The 15,399-nt window shown below is 38.3% G+C and overlaps 1 long non-coding RNA gene across 1 annotated transcript; it reads right to left on the bottom strand.

Annotated features, from left to right (window-relative positions):
- LOC110262919 lies at positions 2,236-13,466 on the bottom strand. Its single transcript, XR_002347932.1, has 3 exons — positions 13,456-13,466; positions 8,672-8,678; positions 2,236-2,318 (listed from the first exon to the last, which is right to left on the bottom strand). It is a non-coding gene; the product is annotated as an uncharacterized LOC110262919 (long non-coding RNA).

Raw genomic sequence — 15,399 nt, 5'->3', positions numbered from 1 at the left:
TTTAATTTGAAATTATGAAAGAACTTCACCACCTTCTAGTTGTTAGGTTCCTGGTTTTTGCTTCATTCTCCCTTCTTCTTTTTCCTCGTCTTTGTGTAATCCTGAGTATCTATATGTTCTTGCTCTCTGCTGGTTCACTAATTCATGGCACATCCCAAATGGTTTAATCTGTGGATTTATTGCTGGCATGTTGTGAGTCAAATAATCCAGCTTTGTTTGGGTGTCTTCATCATATTCTATTCTATCCATTTGCCTACACTCTCTAATGGTATGATGTATATTCTTCCATTGATATAGGTTGTGAGTGTATTCCCCATATTTGGCTTGGGTCAAGGACATTTTGTCATATGACTCTTTAAGATTTGTTTTTTGTTCTCTCTACCCCTCAAGAACCTTTGTTTGGAATTCTTGTTGTTGAGCCATCATTTGTTGCTGCCAGCTCTCTTGTCTCTCCTCTATTCTGTGCTGCCAAGCTTCATTTTGCTCTCTATCCTTTAAATATTGCTCCCGGTGCTCTAGATATTGCTCTTGTTATTGCAAATATAGCTCTTGTTGCCTTGAATACTGCTCTTGTGCTCTCACATTTTGTTGTGATATTTCCTCAAGAGCTCTTTGCAATTGACTCATGTCTATGGCACCATGAGCTTGCTCTTCCTCCACTTGTGATCTTCTTCTCCTTTGGGGTTCTTCTTCTTGATCATCATCTTCAACAATGCCATCCATGCTTCCCTTTGTGATTCCCTTTCCCTTTTTTACTTTCTCCGTGTCCTCATCTTCAAAGATCACTCCAGCTTTGTTACATAGCCTTAGAATGGTGCTTGGATGACTAAGCCTACTTGATTTGTTTGTGCTTTCAACCATCTCTTGAATACTGTCGGCTATGAGTTGCACTAGGTTGATTTCTCTTCCATGTAGGATACAGTATACCAAAACTGCACGCTTGACTATGACAGCTGAGGTGTTTCCTGTAGGAAGTATAGATCTTTTTACTATCTCATACCACCCCTTGGCCTCAAGAGTGAGATTTATTCTTTTCAAGTGGCTTGGAACTCCTTTTGAATCTCTTTCCCAGTCTGTGCCTTCCAAACATATCCCCTGTAAGATCTCATCGGGGTCATTCTCCCCTTGCAGTCTGGCTTCATAGCTAAGCTCTTCGTAAGTTATGGTTCTCAACTTCAGGGCCCTTGTAATGGATGCTGGACTAAAATCCACTTCAAATCCTCTAACATAACTTTTGTAAGGGGTGCTGTTTTCTCTCTCTTTCACAGCATTAGCATAAAATTCCCTGATCATGACTGCACTAATGTCAGTGAGAGGATCGCATAGAAGCTCCCACCTTCTCTCCCTAGTGATTTGCTTCATGATGGGGTATTCCCCGTCCCTCAGCTCAAAACTCCTTTCATGAATTATATGCTTTGTTTTCATGAATTTATGGTATTTTCTTTCATGAAACTGAGATCTGAACTTTCTTGTATCATACGCTGGGGGTTCGGCTACCATGGGCTCCTTGCCTGGCCTTCTCCTTGAACTAGATGAAGCCATGAGTTTAAGTAGAGAAGGAAGGCAAAGGTGGATTTGTGGTTGGTTGAGGCATGGTTTTGTATTGTAAAGAGAGTGAAGAAAGAAATGTTGCTGTTGGGAAGGGAGTGGTGTGTGTAGGATTGCACAAAGTGGAGACAAAGACTTATGTTTGTAGGGAGGGCTTGTAGGCACATGTGATGCAAGAGATGTCTCAATTTATTTATAGGTAGGGTATTAAAATGTTGGACGAAGACCACACTTGAAGAATGATTCGGTTATGACTTGTGAAGGGTGGAGATTGAGTTGAACAACATAGTAGCTTCATGAGATGGACGACTTGCATGTTCTCTTGAGGATTGACAAGGATTCTCTTCCCATTGGCTGCATGAGGTTCGTCCTCCAAGGTGACTAGCATGCAGATTTTTGCTTTCCAAGGTGGGCACACCTCTCTAGGCACATGTCATCTTTCTCTTGACTTGTCACAGCCGTTTCTTCATCTTGTCTTTACCTCAACCTTCTTTTCCTAATTAAATCAAAATGATATGCTTTAGGACACATTTGAAGCACGGTGATAAAGTGGTGAATGCTTACATTATTTATTATGTCTCTTAGTCATGAAAAATCAATTGTGTCCCTTACTTGGTGAACCAAGGTTTGGTGAACACCAAACTTGTCTCTTGCTAAGGAATTAATGTAAAAACAAGTTTTGTCACAATTGATACTTTCATCATAAGTTCCAATTCATAAATTCCTAAAATAGAACAATGCATGATTCATCTCTGCATGATTTGGATTTTCTGAGCAGAAATTGATCTTTCTCAAATTTGGTACACATGCAGACACCAAACTTAATGGTTGGTCATACACTTCACCGAAATGACTAAGCATATGATCTAAGAATGCTTGAAAAGTTGGCTTTGGACTTAGAAGTCTAGCATGTGTTTCAAAACAGTGTATGCATCTGTCAAGTATGTCTAGTAAAATTCAAAATCATGCTAAAGTGATCACAATTTATTGAATTCAAAAGCAAGCAGGAATCTTAAATCATGGGTTGCCTCCCATGGAGCGCTCTTTTATTGTCATTAGCTTGACATTGAACCCCTCTTTTATGGTGGTTGATGACTGTAGTGCCTCAGCTTGTCCCCCCTGACTGTGAGCTTCTTCTTTGTTCCTTGATGCTCAATTTCAGCATGCTCTAATGAGAGTATTTTGCTGACTGTATAGTAATCATCAGTCTGTTGACTTGCTTCTAGTTGTTGATAGATCAACTGTACTTTATCACCTTTGGAAAGCCCTTCCGTTGGAATTTTTTTATTCTTCCAACCCTTTTTGGTTTTATTCTTGTTTTTCTTCCTTCCTTTTGTTGATCCTTCTTCTTTGACAGTAGGCTTCCCTTTGAGATTTCTCTTTTTAGTTGCTAACACTCCAATGTCTTCTTGAATTTCTTCATTATTCTGCACAATCTCTTTCTCTTTTTGCCTTGCTGTATTATCTATTTCTTGCTTTGGAAGGTAGCTATCGATCGTCTTGTTGATTCCTTTCTTCCACTGCAATTTTTCCTTGTTGGTTTCCAAACAGTCCTTCTTTTCATCAATGAACTGTGTTTCTGGAAGTACATTCAAGGTAACAATTTCATCCTGCATTCTGAGGGTCAATTCTCCTTGCTCTATGTCTATAATGGCCCTAGCAGTGGCCAAGAATGGTCTTCCCAGTATAATGGAGTCATCTTCATCCTTATCTAAATCTAAGACCACAAAATCTGTAGGGAATATGAATTTGTCTATCTTGACTAGAAGGTTCTCAATCACACCCCTGGGACATATCACCGACTTATCCACCAGTTCTAGAGACGTCTGTACTGGTTTCACTTCTTCTATGCACAGCTTTTTCACTAGAGAGGAAGGCATTAGATTGATACTAGCCCCTAAGTCACACATTGCCTTGTTGATGGTCATACTACCAATGGCACAAGGTAGAAAGAAACTTCCAGGATCTTCAAGTTTAGGGGGAGTCCTTTCTGGATTAATGCTCTGCATTCTTCAGTGAGCAGTATAGTTTCATTAACTTGCCAACTCCTCTTCTTGTTGATAAGCTCTTTCAAGAACTTTGCATACAGGGGTATCTGTTCCAATGCTTCAGCCAGTGGAATGTTTATCTCCAATTTCTTGAAGACTTCAAGAAATTTAGGGAAGTGTTGGTCCTTAGTCTCTTTGCTGAACCTTTGAGGATATGGCAATGGAGGTGTGAAGTTCACTCCCTGCCTTTGTTCCTTGGTTGGCTCTTCAATTGCTTCCTTCCCTTCTCTTGGATTTTGTGGCTGCTTATCCTTTTCCTCGAACTCTTCTGGAGTATACTTTCTTGCTGTCACATCCTCATCCTTGGATTCCTCTTTTTCACCCTGTTTCTTGTCACTTTCCTTTGGCTTCTTAGTTGTTTCTTCATTTTTCACCAGGATCTTTCCACTCCTTAGCTATATTGCTTTGCACTCCTCTTTTGGATTAAGAATGGTGTCACTTGGTAGTAAGCCAGATGGTCTTTCGATGGTAATCTGCTTGGAGAGCTGTCCAATTTGCCTCTCCATATTCTTCATGGAGGCTTCCTGGTTCCTTGTTGTCATCTCTTGGTGCTTCATCAATTTTTCCATTAAGAGCTCCAAGTTGGTAATCCTGTGAGAGTGTTGTGAGATTAGTTGATTGTGGGGTGTTGAGGGTTGAGGGTAAGTGTTTTGGTTGGCTTGGTTATCGGATGGATGATGGTTAGAGTTGGGGTAAGTATTTTGTGGTTTTCTGTATGTGTTTTGGTTATTATTCTGCTGGTTGTTGTGGTTTGTGTTTTTCCAACTGTTTTGGTTTGAGTTTCTTTGCCATTGTTGTTGAGGTTGATTGTGATTGTCTCCCCATCTGAGGTTGGGGTGGTTCTTCCATGAGAGGTTGTAAGTATCACCATAGACTTCATTTGACCCAAAATTTTACTTGTGCATGTACTGGACTTGTTCTTGCTGTTGCTCCTCTTGAGTTTCTTCATTTTACCCCCATGTGGTTGATGGTTGGCTTGTGTTGACTGCTGCAACTTGGAGATTATCAATCCTTTTGGCCATTTGCTCAAATTGTTGTTCAATTTGCTGCTGCATCATTTTGTTTTGAGCTAAGATTGAGTCTACTCCTTCCAACTCCATCACTCCTTTCCTTTGTGATGGTTGGCGTTACCTTTGGTGAGCAAAGAAATACTGGTTGTTGGCCCACCATATCAATGAGATTTTGGGCTTCCTCTGCAGTTTTTATGAGTTGCAAAGAGCCTCCAGCTGAGTGATCTAATGCTTCCTGGGACTTCAATGTCAAGGCTTCATAAAAATTCTTCAACTTATCCCACTCAGTAAATATTTCAGGAGGGCACTTCCTGATTAGAGCCTTGTATCTCTCTCATGCCTCATAGATGGGTTCAGCTTCCATTTGTGTGAATGTTTGTACTTCAGTCTTCAACCTAATGATCCTTTGAGGTGGGTAAAATTTAGCAAGGAACTTGGTTACTAGATCATCCCAATTGTTGATGCTGTCTCTTGGGAAAGATTCCAACCATTGAGTGGCTTTGTCTCTGAGAGAAAATGGAAATAGCAGTAGCTTGTAGCTGTCAGGGTGCACACCATTGGTTTTGACAGTGACACAAATCCTCAAGAAGGTAGACAAGTGTTGGTTAGGGTCTTCAAGTGGTCCTCCTCCATAGGAACAATTATTTTAGACCAAGGTGATGAGTTGTGGCTTCAGTTCAAAGTTATTTGCATTAACATTTGGGGTAAGAATGCTACTCCTACAATGTCTAGGATTTGCAAAAGTGTAGGAAGCCAAAACTCTTCTTTTTGGTGGATTGTTGTTGTTTTGGGCTGCTCCTTCTGGTGGATTTGGTGGATTTGTTAAGTGTTCCTCCATGTCCTGGAATTCTTCTTCTGAATCCTCTTCACCAACAATGTTTTCCCTCTTTCAGCTCTCTTTAATCTCCTAAGAGTTCTTTCGTCTTGTTCACAAAAAGTGGGTATAACTCTCCTTGTACCTGACATACAATCAAAACAAAAAGAATCACACAAAACCCATTGCTAGAGTGAAATTTTTTTTTGTTAGCTTAATCAAAAATTCAAACAGTTAGTGTGTTAGTAAAAAAAAAATGAAACAGAAAAGGAAAAGTGCTTGATCTAGATCTCCACTTCACTTAATCATTGTCAATCTAATTCAATCCCCGGCAACGGCACCAAAAAATTGATGTGTGAAAAACGATTCAACACAAAACTCACCGGCAAGTGTACCGGGTCGCATCAAGTAATAATAACTCACATGAGTGAGGTCGATCCCACAGGGATTGAAGGATTGAGCAATTTTAGTTTAGTGGTTGATTTAGTCAAGCGAATCAAGTGTTGGTTGAGTGGTTTATAATTGACAGAAGCTAAATTGCTTGAAATGTAAAGGGAGAGGGAAGAATTGCAGTAAAATTAAAGAGAATAGAAAATAAAAGTGCTAAATCTTAAAGAACAAGTAATGTAAATTACAGAAACTTAGATTGCAAGAAATGTAAATGGCTGAATCTTAAAGTGCAAGAAATGTAAATTGCTTGAATTATAAAAGGAATTGGGAATTGGGATTGCAGAATTTAAACAAGAACAAGTGAATTGCAATTAAACAGAAGAGTAGAAGGTGAATTGAAGTAAAGTAGATCTAAACAGAAAAGTAGAAATGCTTGAGAAATTAAAACAGAAAGTGACAGATGCTTAATTGCAACAATTTAAAAGAAGGTTGAAGATCTCAGGAGTGGAAGAGACTAGAAAACAAGTCTAGATCTCAAATCCTTCCTTGATCCAACAAGAGCAATTGCAAAAGAAATAAAGAAAAGTAAATTGCAAAAAGTGTAAAAGATGAAGCAGTAAACAGAAATGGAAATTGAATTATGCAGAAAAGTAAACAAGAGATCTCAAAGTGAGATTGAAACAGAAGTTCTTCAATTCTCTACCCAAGATCCAAAGCAAGAAAAATAAAAGAGTGCTCAAGCAAGAACCAGGAGGAAGAGAGATCAATTCCCCTTCCCAATTCTCTAAGATCTAAATTCAAAAGTAAAAGCTCAAAATGAAAATGAAAGTGCAAAGAAAATTTCAAAGTAAAGTCTAGAGGTCCTAACTTAATCAAACTAGCTTCTATTTATACACTTTCTATTCTTGGATTTTAGAATTTGGATGGGATATTTAATTTGGTGATGAATTGAATTAAGTTGGATTTTTGATTGAATTTCAGCCCAAGTTGAAAATTGCTCCTAGGAGGATGCTCTGCTCTTGTGGGGAGCAGAGCATTGGAGCCTTGTGTGGGGATCCTTTGTTGCGTGCCAAGGCTTAGAGGCATCAGGATAGTGCTCCGCTCTTGTGGGGAGCCGAGCTTTGGCTTGGTGTGGGGGATGTCTTGCGCGCCTTGCTTCCTTGCCCATGTCATGATGCGCGCCTCATGCTCCTGGCCGTGTCAAGCTCTTGTGTCATGCACCAAGGAGTACCGCTCTGCTCTCCTTGTGAGCTGAGCATTGGTGCTTCCAAGGGGAGGTCCTTGGTTCGAAACTTGAGGGAGGTGCGCTGGTGCAAATTTCCTTGTTTCCTTGTAGCGCCTTTGCTCCTTGCTTCCTCAAGGTGCTTGGTTTGAACCTTGGAGTTGGCATTTTGGCCAAGTGTAGCTTATTTTCTTTGTGAGTAGCGCTCCTCCACTCCCCCTTTGCTCATGGGTTCGATCCTTGGAGAAAGCATTTGGCAAACATTTCCTTTGATTTATTTTTGGTGGAAGCCTGATAATGCTCCCAAGGAGAGCGGAGTATTGTTTTTCCTTTCCTTGTTTCTTGGCTTCAAATTGTGCTCCGCTCTCAAGGGGAGCAGAGCATTGAGCCTTGTTTCCTTGGTCTATTGTTGCACTCCCAGTAGAGTGCTCCACTCTCAATGAGAACTTAGCTTCATGCTTCATTATTTTCTTTGCCACACTTTTCTTCCTTGGGCCACACTTTTTAAGCCACGCTTTCTTATTTTCTTCTTTTCTTCACCTACAAATAATCAAAACAACCAATCAAAGTATCATCACTTTCACAAGGTTTATAAATCATTCAAATATCAAATAAATTCAGCTTAATCCTCATGATTTAGTATCAATTAAAGGGTGGTTGATTGATTCAAAGAAACCATGCAATTTCACTCCAAATTACTTACTTACAATGCAAGAAAGTGCATAGATTCTAATAAAAACAAAGAAAAAGACTAGTAAAACTAAGCTAAGATGACTTGTCATCACTCCTCAGTAATTTCTTCATCCTCTTCAGAGGACGAATACTCATCAGAGCTCATGAAGGGCAGAAGGAGGTTCAATAGAATCTCTATGGTCTCTAATTGAGCCTCAGATTCCTTTGGTTCCTCTAAGGAAAACTCCTTATTGGTCACTGGACGTCCCAGGAGGTCTTCCTCACTAGGATTCACATCCTCCTCTTCCCTTGTGGGTTCGGCCATGATGGTCAAATCAATGGCCTCGCACTCTCTCTTTGGATTCTCTTCTGTATTGCTTGGGAGAGTACTTGGAGGCGTTTCAGTGACTCTTTTACTCAGCTGGCCCACTTGTGCCTCCAAATTTCTAATGGAGGACATTGTTTCATTCATGAAACTTAAAGTGGCCTTAGATAGATCAGAGACTATATTTGCTACGCTAGATGGATTCTGCTCAGAATTCTCTGTCTGTTGCTGAGTGGATGATGGAAAAGGCTTGCTATTGCTAAACCTATTTCTTCCACCATTATTAAAGCCTTGTTGAGGCTTTTGTTGATCCTTCCATGAGAAATTTGGATGATTTCTCCATGAGGGATTATAGGTGTTTCCATAGGGTTCACCCATGTAATTCACCTCTACTATTGCAGGGTTCTCAGGATCATAAGCTTCTTCTTCAGAAGATGCCTCTTTAGTACTGTTGGATGATTCCTTCAATCCATTCTTTTCTTTAGGTGAATGGATCCACCTGCAGAATGGTCCAATGACATTTTAGATAATTCATACAGACCATCATAGAATATATCCAAGATGGTCCATTCTGAAAGCATGTCAGAAGGACACTTTTGGTCAATTCCTTGTATCTCTCCCAAGCTTCATAGAGGGATTCACCTTCTTTCTGTCTGAAGGTTTGAACATCCACTCTAAGCTTGCTAAGCTTTTGAGGAGGAAAGAACTTGGCTAAGAAAGCCATGACCAGCTTATCCCAAGATTTCAGGCTATCCTTAGGTTGAGAGTCCAACCATATTCTAGCTCTGTCTCTTACAGCAAACGGGAAAAGCATGAGCCTGTAGACCTCGGGATCAACCCCATTGGTCTTAACAGTATCACAGATTTGCAAGAATTCAGTTAAGAACTGAAAAGGATCTTCTAATGGAAGTCCATAAAACTTGTAGTTCTGTTGCATCAGAGAAACTAATTGAGGTTTTAGCTCAAAGTCGTTTGCTCCAATGGCAGGGATTGAGATGCTTCTTCCATGTAAATTGGAATTTGGTGCAGTAAAGTCACCAAGCATCTTCCTTGCATTGTTATTATTTTCGGCCATGTCTCCTTCTTTTTCGAAATTTTCAGTCAGATTTTCTCCAGAGAGTTGTGCTTTAGCTTCCCTTAGCTTCCTCTTCAGAGTCCTTTCAGGTTCAGGATCAGCTTCAACAAGAATGTTCTTATCCTTGTTCCTGCTCATATGAAAAAGAAGAAAATAGAAAATATGAAATCCTCTATGTCACAGTATAGAGATTCCTTTATGTGAGTAGAAGAATATATGAATAGAAGAAGGAGAATCCAAACACAAGGGTGAGGAGTAGGTTCGAATTCTTAGATGAAGAGGAGTGTTAGTAAATAAATAAATAAATAGAAGGAGGTGAGGGAGAAGAATTTTCGAAAATTAGATAAAATAAAATAAAAGTATTTTTATTTTTAAATTGAATTTAAAAAAATAAAAAATTAAAATTAGAAAATTAAGAAAGGAAAAATGAATCAAATTAAATTAAATTTAAAACAATTAGTTAATTTAAAAAGGAATTTCGAAAAAGAGGGAAGGGATTTCCGAAAATTAGAGATAGAATTAGTTAGGTAGTTTTGAAAAAGATATGATTGAAACAAAAAGATAGGATTAGTTTGAAAAAGATTTGAAAATCAATTTTAAAAAGATAAGAAGTTAGAAAAGAAGTTAGAAAAGATTTTGAAATTGATTTTTTTAAAAGATGTGATTGAAACTTATTTTGAAAAAGATTTGAAAAAGAAATTTAAAAAGATTTGATTTTGAAATTAAAGTTGATTACTTGATTAACAAGAAACTAAAAAGATATGAGTCTAGAGTTTAAAGATTGAACCTTTCTTACTAGGCAAGTAACAAACTTAAAAATTTTGAATCAATCACATTAATTGTTAGAATTAATTTTGAAAATATGATATAAAATAAAGAAAAAGATTTTGAAAATAATTTTGAAAGGTTCGAAATTATGAAAGAAAAAAAATTGAAAAAGATTTGATTTTTGAAAAAGATTTGAAAAAGATAAAATTTTTAAATTGAAAATTTGATTTGACTCATAAGAAACAACTAGATTTTAAAATTTTTTGAAAAAATCAACTCACATTTTCGAATTTGATGAGAAGAAAAAAGGAAAGATATTTTTTTGATTTTTGAATTTTTAATGATGAAAGAGAAAAACATCAAAAAGACTCAAAACATGAAAATTATGAATCAAAACAAGAAAAATATGCAAGAACACTTTGAATGTCAAGATGAACACCAAGAACACTTTGAAGATCAAGATGAACATCAAGACTTATTTTTGAAAATTTTTAAGAAAAGAAAAACATGCAAGACACCAAACTTAAAAATTTTTATTCTTTAGACACTAAATTCAAGCAAGAAACATCAAATTATTTTTGGTTTTATGATTTTATTAAATTTTTTTTTTTGTATATTTTTCGAAAATTATTTTAGGAAAAATGAAAAAGAAGAAATTTTTTTTCTATTATTTTCGAAAATAAGAAATAAAAAGCTTAAAAATAAAATAAAATTACCTAATCTGAGCAACAAGATGAACCGTTAGTTGTCCAAACTCGAACAATCCCCGGCAACGGCGCCAAAAACTTGGTGCGCAGAAATCGTGACGGTTCCATTCCTTGGTAATGGCGCTAAAAACTCAATACGCACGTTCATAATTTTAGTTCTTTGTCACAACTTCGCACAACTAACCAGCAAGTGCACTGGGTCGTCCAAGTAATAAACCTTACGTGAGTAAGGGTCGATCCCACGGAGATTGTCGGCTTGAAGCAAGCTATGGTCACCTTGTAAATCTCAGTCAGGCGGATTCAATTGATTATGGTGATTTAATAATTAAAAGATAAATAAAACGTAAATTAAAGATAGAGATACTTGTGTAATTCATTGGTGAGAATTTCAGATAAGTGTATGAAGATGCTTGTTCCTCCTGAACCTCTGCTTTCCTATTGTCTTCATCCAATCATTCATACTCCTTTCTATGGCAAGCTGTATGTTAGGCATCACCATTGTCAATGGCTACATCCTGTCCTCTCAATGAAAATGGTCCAATGCGCTGTCACTGCATGGCTAATCATCTGTCGGTTCTCGATCATACTGGAATAGGATCCATTGATCCTTTTGCATCTGTCACTACGCCCAGCACTCGCGAGTTTGAAGCTCATCATAGCCATCCCTTCCTAGATCTTACTCGGAATACCACAGAAAAGGTTTAGACTTTCCGGATCTCAAGAATGGCTGTCCATGGATTCTAACTTATACCACGAAGATTTTGATTAAGGAATCCCAGAGATACTCATTCAATCTAAGGTAGAACGGAAGTGGTTGTCAGGCACGCGTTCATAGGTTGGGAATGATGATGACTATCATGATCATCACATTCATATTGAGGTGCAAATGAATATCTTAGAATCGGAATAAGCTTGAATTGAATAGAAAAACGATAGTACTTTGTATTAATTCATGAGGAACAGCAGAGCTCCACACCTTAATCTATGGTGTGTAGAAACTCTACCGTTGAAAATACATAAGTGATGAAGGTCCAGGCATGGCCGAGAGGCCAACCCCCTTAACATGATCAAAGGATCAAAAGATAATCCCCATATGTAAATACAATAGTAAAAAGTCCTATTTATACTAAACTAGTTACTAGGGTTTACAGAAATGAGTAATTGATGCAGAAATCCACTTCCAGGGCCCACTTGGTGTGTGCATGGGCTAAGCATTGAGCTTTACATGTGTAGAGGCTTCTTTTGGAGTTGAACGCCAATTTGTAACCTGTTTCTGGCATTTAACTCCACTTTGCAACCTGTTTCTGGCGTTTAACTCCAGAATGCAGCATGGAACTGGCGTTGAACGATAGTTTGCGTCATCTAAACTCGGGCAAAGTATGAACTATTATATATTTCTGGAAAGCCCTGGATGTCTACTTTCCAACGCAATTGAGAGCGCCACATTTGAGGTTTAGTAGCTCCAGAAAATCCACTTTGAGTGTAGGGTGGTCAGAATCCAGCAGCATCTGCAGTCCTTCTTCAACCTCTGAATCTGATTTTTGCTCAAGTCCCTCAATTTCAGCCAGAAAATACCTGAAATCACAGAAAAATACGCAAACTCATAGTAAAGTCTAAAAATGTGAATTTTTATTAAAAACTAATAGAAATATACTAAAAACTAACTAAATCATACTAAAAACTTTGTAAAAATAATGCCAAAAAGCGTATAAATTATCCGCTCATCAGGAGGAAACTCAGGTATGTCGTCTGAGAAAACATCAGGAAATTCCTTCACCACTCGGATTTGTTTTAAGCTTAGTTCACTGTCATTCGAGCTAGCCGCTAACAGAACGTACCCCTCACAATCACTCCTGTCTAATGTAACTCTTACAGAATTCAGATATAAAGTATGAGACAGAAATGGTTTAATATCTAAACTATCAGACGGAATAACAACAGTTCTTTCATAGCAATCAAGGAAAACATGATACTTGGACAACCAATCTAATCCTAGAATAACTTCCAAACCACATAGAGGCAAACATATTAGATCATGTATAAAAGTTCTGTTCCTAATAGTGAATGGTACTTGCAAGCACACTAAACTAGTCAAAGCATTTTGGGATGCAGGGGTATGGACAATCAGATCAAAATTTAACTTAGAGAAATCTAGTCCCAACTCACGAGCAACAGTTAAAGAGATAAAGGAATGCGATGCACCCGAATCATACAGTATAGTTAGAAATCGATTCTTGACATAACACTGACCTTGGATCAGGACGTCTGATTGCATAGCATCATCAGCAGTCATGGAAAACAATCGACCTTATTGCTGGGTTCACACTGGATTCCGAACAAACTTTCTTGGGTAGATCCTAGCTGTGTGTCCAGATTCCTCACAAGTAAAACAAGCGTTCGTTCCTTACAGTATCCAAATCTAACATAGCCATAGCCATGGAGATCATAACAGCTATGATGATAGCTGTACTTCGCATCGATTTTTCATTCGGAGCTCGATTAAACTATGTCTATTCGCAGTCATTAAGGTCCTATCCGCACCAAACAATCAACATTAAGGTGATCAGTCTTAATATCTCAAGTTAGGCATGAACATTCCCAAAATGAGCACTCATAGACATTCATGCCAAATGTATCTTGAAGATACGCTAACAGCATGAGACACACAACAGAGTATGCAGTGAAACATAGTCAGTCCATTCCCCAGGCTCTATTGGGAACGAACTGCTCTGATACCAAATTGTAACGACCCAACTCCCAGTATGCCATGGTCATACAAGAAGCCAAGTGTTACCAACTTGTTCTTCCTAATTATTAACTATTACTTAATATATGAGCCTGTTCCTTGTTAGAACGTTGCCAATTTTACGAGTAACTTTTTTTTAACTTATATCGTTGCGAGCGAGGGAGTAAAATAAATAAGCACACACTGATAGAAATAATAAGGAAGCATAAAGAAACATAGAAACACAGCTGATAATATACATCATGTACACTATAACAAAACATGTAGCGTTCACAAAAGATCAAGTCAGTTTACATCCTCGTCATCCTACGTAGTTAATATATATACGACACTCCCAGGTCCTGGCCCATACAAAAAACCGCTAAACAAGCGCCCAGGCTAGCCTAACCACTATATAGCTCCTAGCTCTCGGGTGTACTAACACAAGTGAGAGATTAACTAACTGATAATGTCAGACTAGAGTGTCATCAAAAGAATGCCCCTTCTGCTGTCAAACTATCTCTACACGTGGCCGTTCGGAGAATCGCCATGAGGCTCATCCATCTCCTCATCCTACTCTATCTCTATCTCAGGATCCTCCTCCTCCTCATCATCTGCAGCTACAACTATATCCTCAGATCCACCAAAAATACTGCTGTCATTATGTACAAAACCATTCGCGAGCACAGGTCCATTCGCGTATATAGGAGCTACCCCACCGTCCGGTAGTGCCGGCTCATCAGGCTGTGGAAAGTCGGGGATCGGCTCAGGAGGAAAATCCCACTCTGGTGGTATCACAGGTACGTAGTCACCAGCTAACTCAAGGTCATCAGGAATGATAGGCTCAGGTTCCACCTCATTCAAAGTTTGAGCTGGTATAGGGTGTCCGGGATCATCAGGAAAAGGATGTCCAGGTGCGTCAGGATGTAACCAGAATAAGGGAAAGTCGTAAGGAGCATCGGGGTCAAAATGCGGGCTAGATAGAGGATGTTGAAAAGCTCGATTAGGTAACGCATATCGTCTAATACGAGGCTTCAAACCCATAATGAAGTAACTGTGATGTACCGGATCCTCGTAGACGTAAGGGTCCTCGAAGTCATAGAAGATCATGCCCGTCTCCATCTGAGGGGGAGGAAGGGAGAGAAGGGGGTAAGAACTGGGGAGTTCGTAGTAGGGTCGGGGTTGTTAGTTACATTCATTTATTTGATTTCGATTAGTAGATGGATAATAGAATACAATAAAGTAGTAAATAGAAGTTAAAAATAGATAGAAGAATAAAAAATAGAACACAAGCAGAAGAGTACAAGAAGATAAAGCACAGATTTAGCACTCAAGCAAACAAACATAAAGAAATAGATCACACTCAAGTAGGAATGCAACATAGAATAATGCGCAGACAAGAATGATGCATGTCTAGTCCTAGTACAGGCCATGAGCTCATGTGTCGGTTAGCACCTGCATTCCCGACATTTATCCAGTCACGAGTTCACGATTTCCCGGATACGATCTTCCGTTCAAATAAATGCGCATATAATTATTAGCAGCTCTATTGAGTCAGCCTTCTCTGTATCCCTTTACTCTGCTCTGGTTACTCTGTTCTCTGTAACTCTTTGCTTTTCTCTGATTACTCTTTCCTCTGTATCTATAGTACTCTTTTTCTCTTTATCTCTTTACTTTACTCTATTCTCTATATTTCTTTATTCTGTTCTGATTTTTCTGCTTAACGTATGTACGTAAAGCTTATGTAAATTTCGGTACGAATTTTTAGCCTGTCCCAAGTATAGGTTCATTAAGTCTATATTGAAATAGTTTAACTTTTCATATAATACTTAACCCTAGTCACAACTCAAGGACTAACTATGTTGCCCTAGTTTGTTCGCTAGTCCCTATCTGTTTTTCTGTCATTAAAACTTTACAGATTTTTTCTTCGATTTTTATCTTTTCTTCAACTTTTTATCTTTTCTTTATCTTTGCCTCACTAATATGTTCTTATCACTCCCTAAGTGTTTTATGAAGATAATTATGAGATTCTGCGCTTAAAGTTGTCTTTTTAAAGCTTTTACAGAAAACTGCCTTTTTCCGCATTATTTTATTA

The sequence above is a fragment of the Arachis ipaensis genome, chromosome B05 (assembly GCF_000816755.2).
Source record: "Arachis ipaensis cultivar K30076 chromosome B05, Araip1.1, whole genome shotgun sequence".
Taxonomy (NCBI): domain Eukaryota; kingdom Viridiplantae; phylum Streptophyta; class Magnoliopsida; order Fabales; family Fabaceae; genus Arachis; species Arachis ipaensis.
Note: the sequence above shows the minus strand (reverse complement) of the source record. Positions and strands in the feature narration are given on the sequence as shown.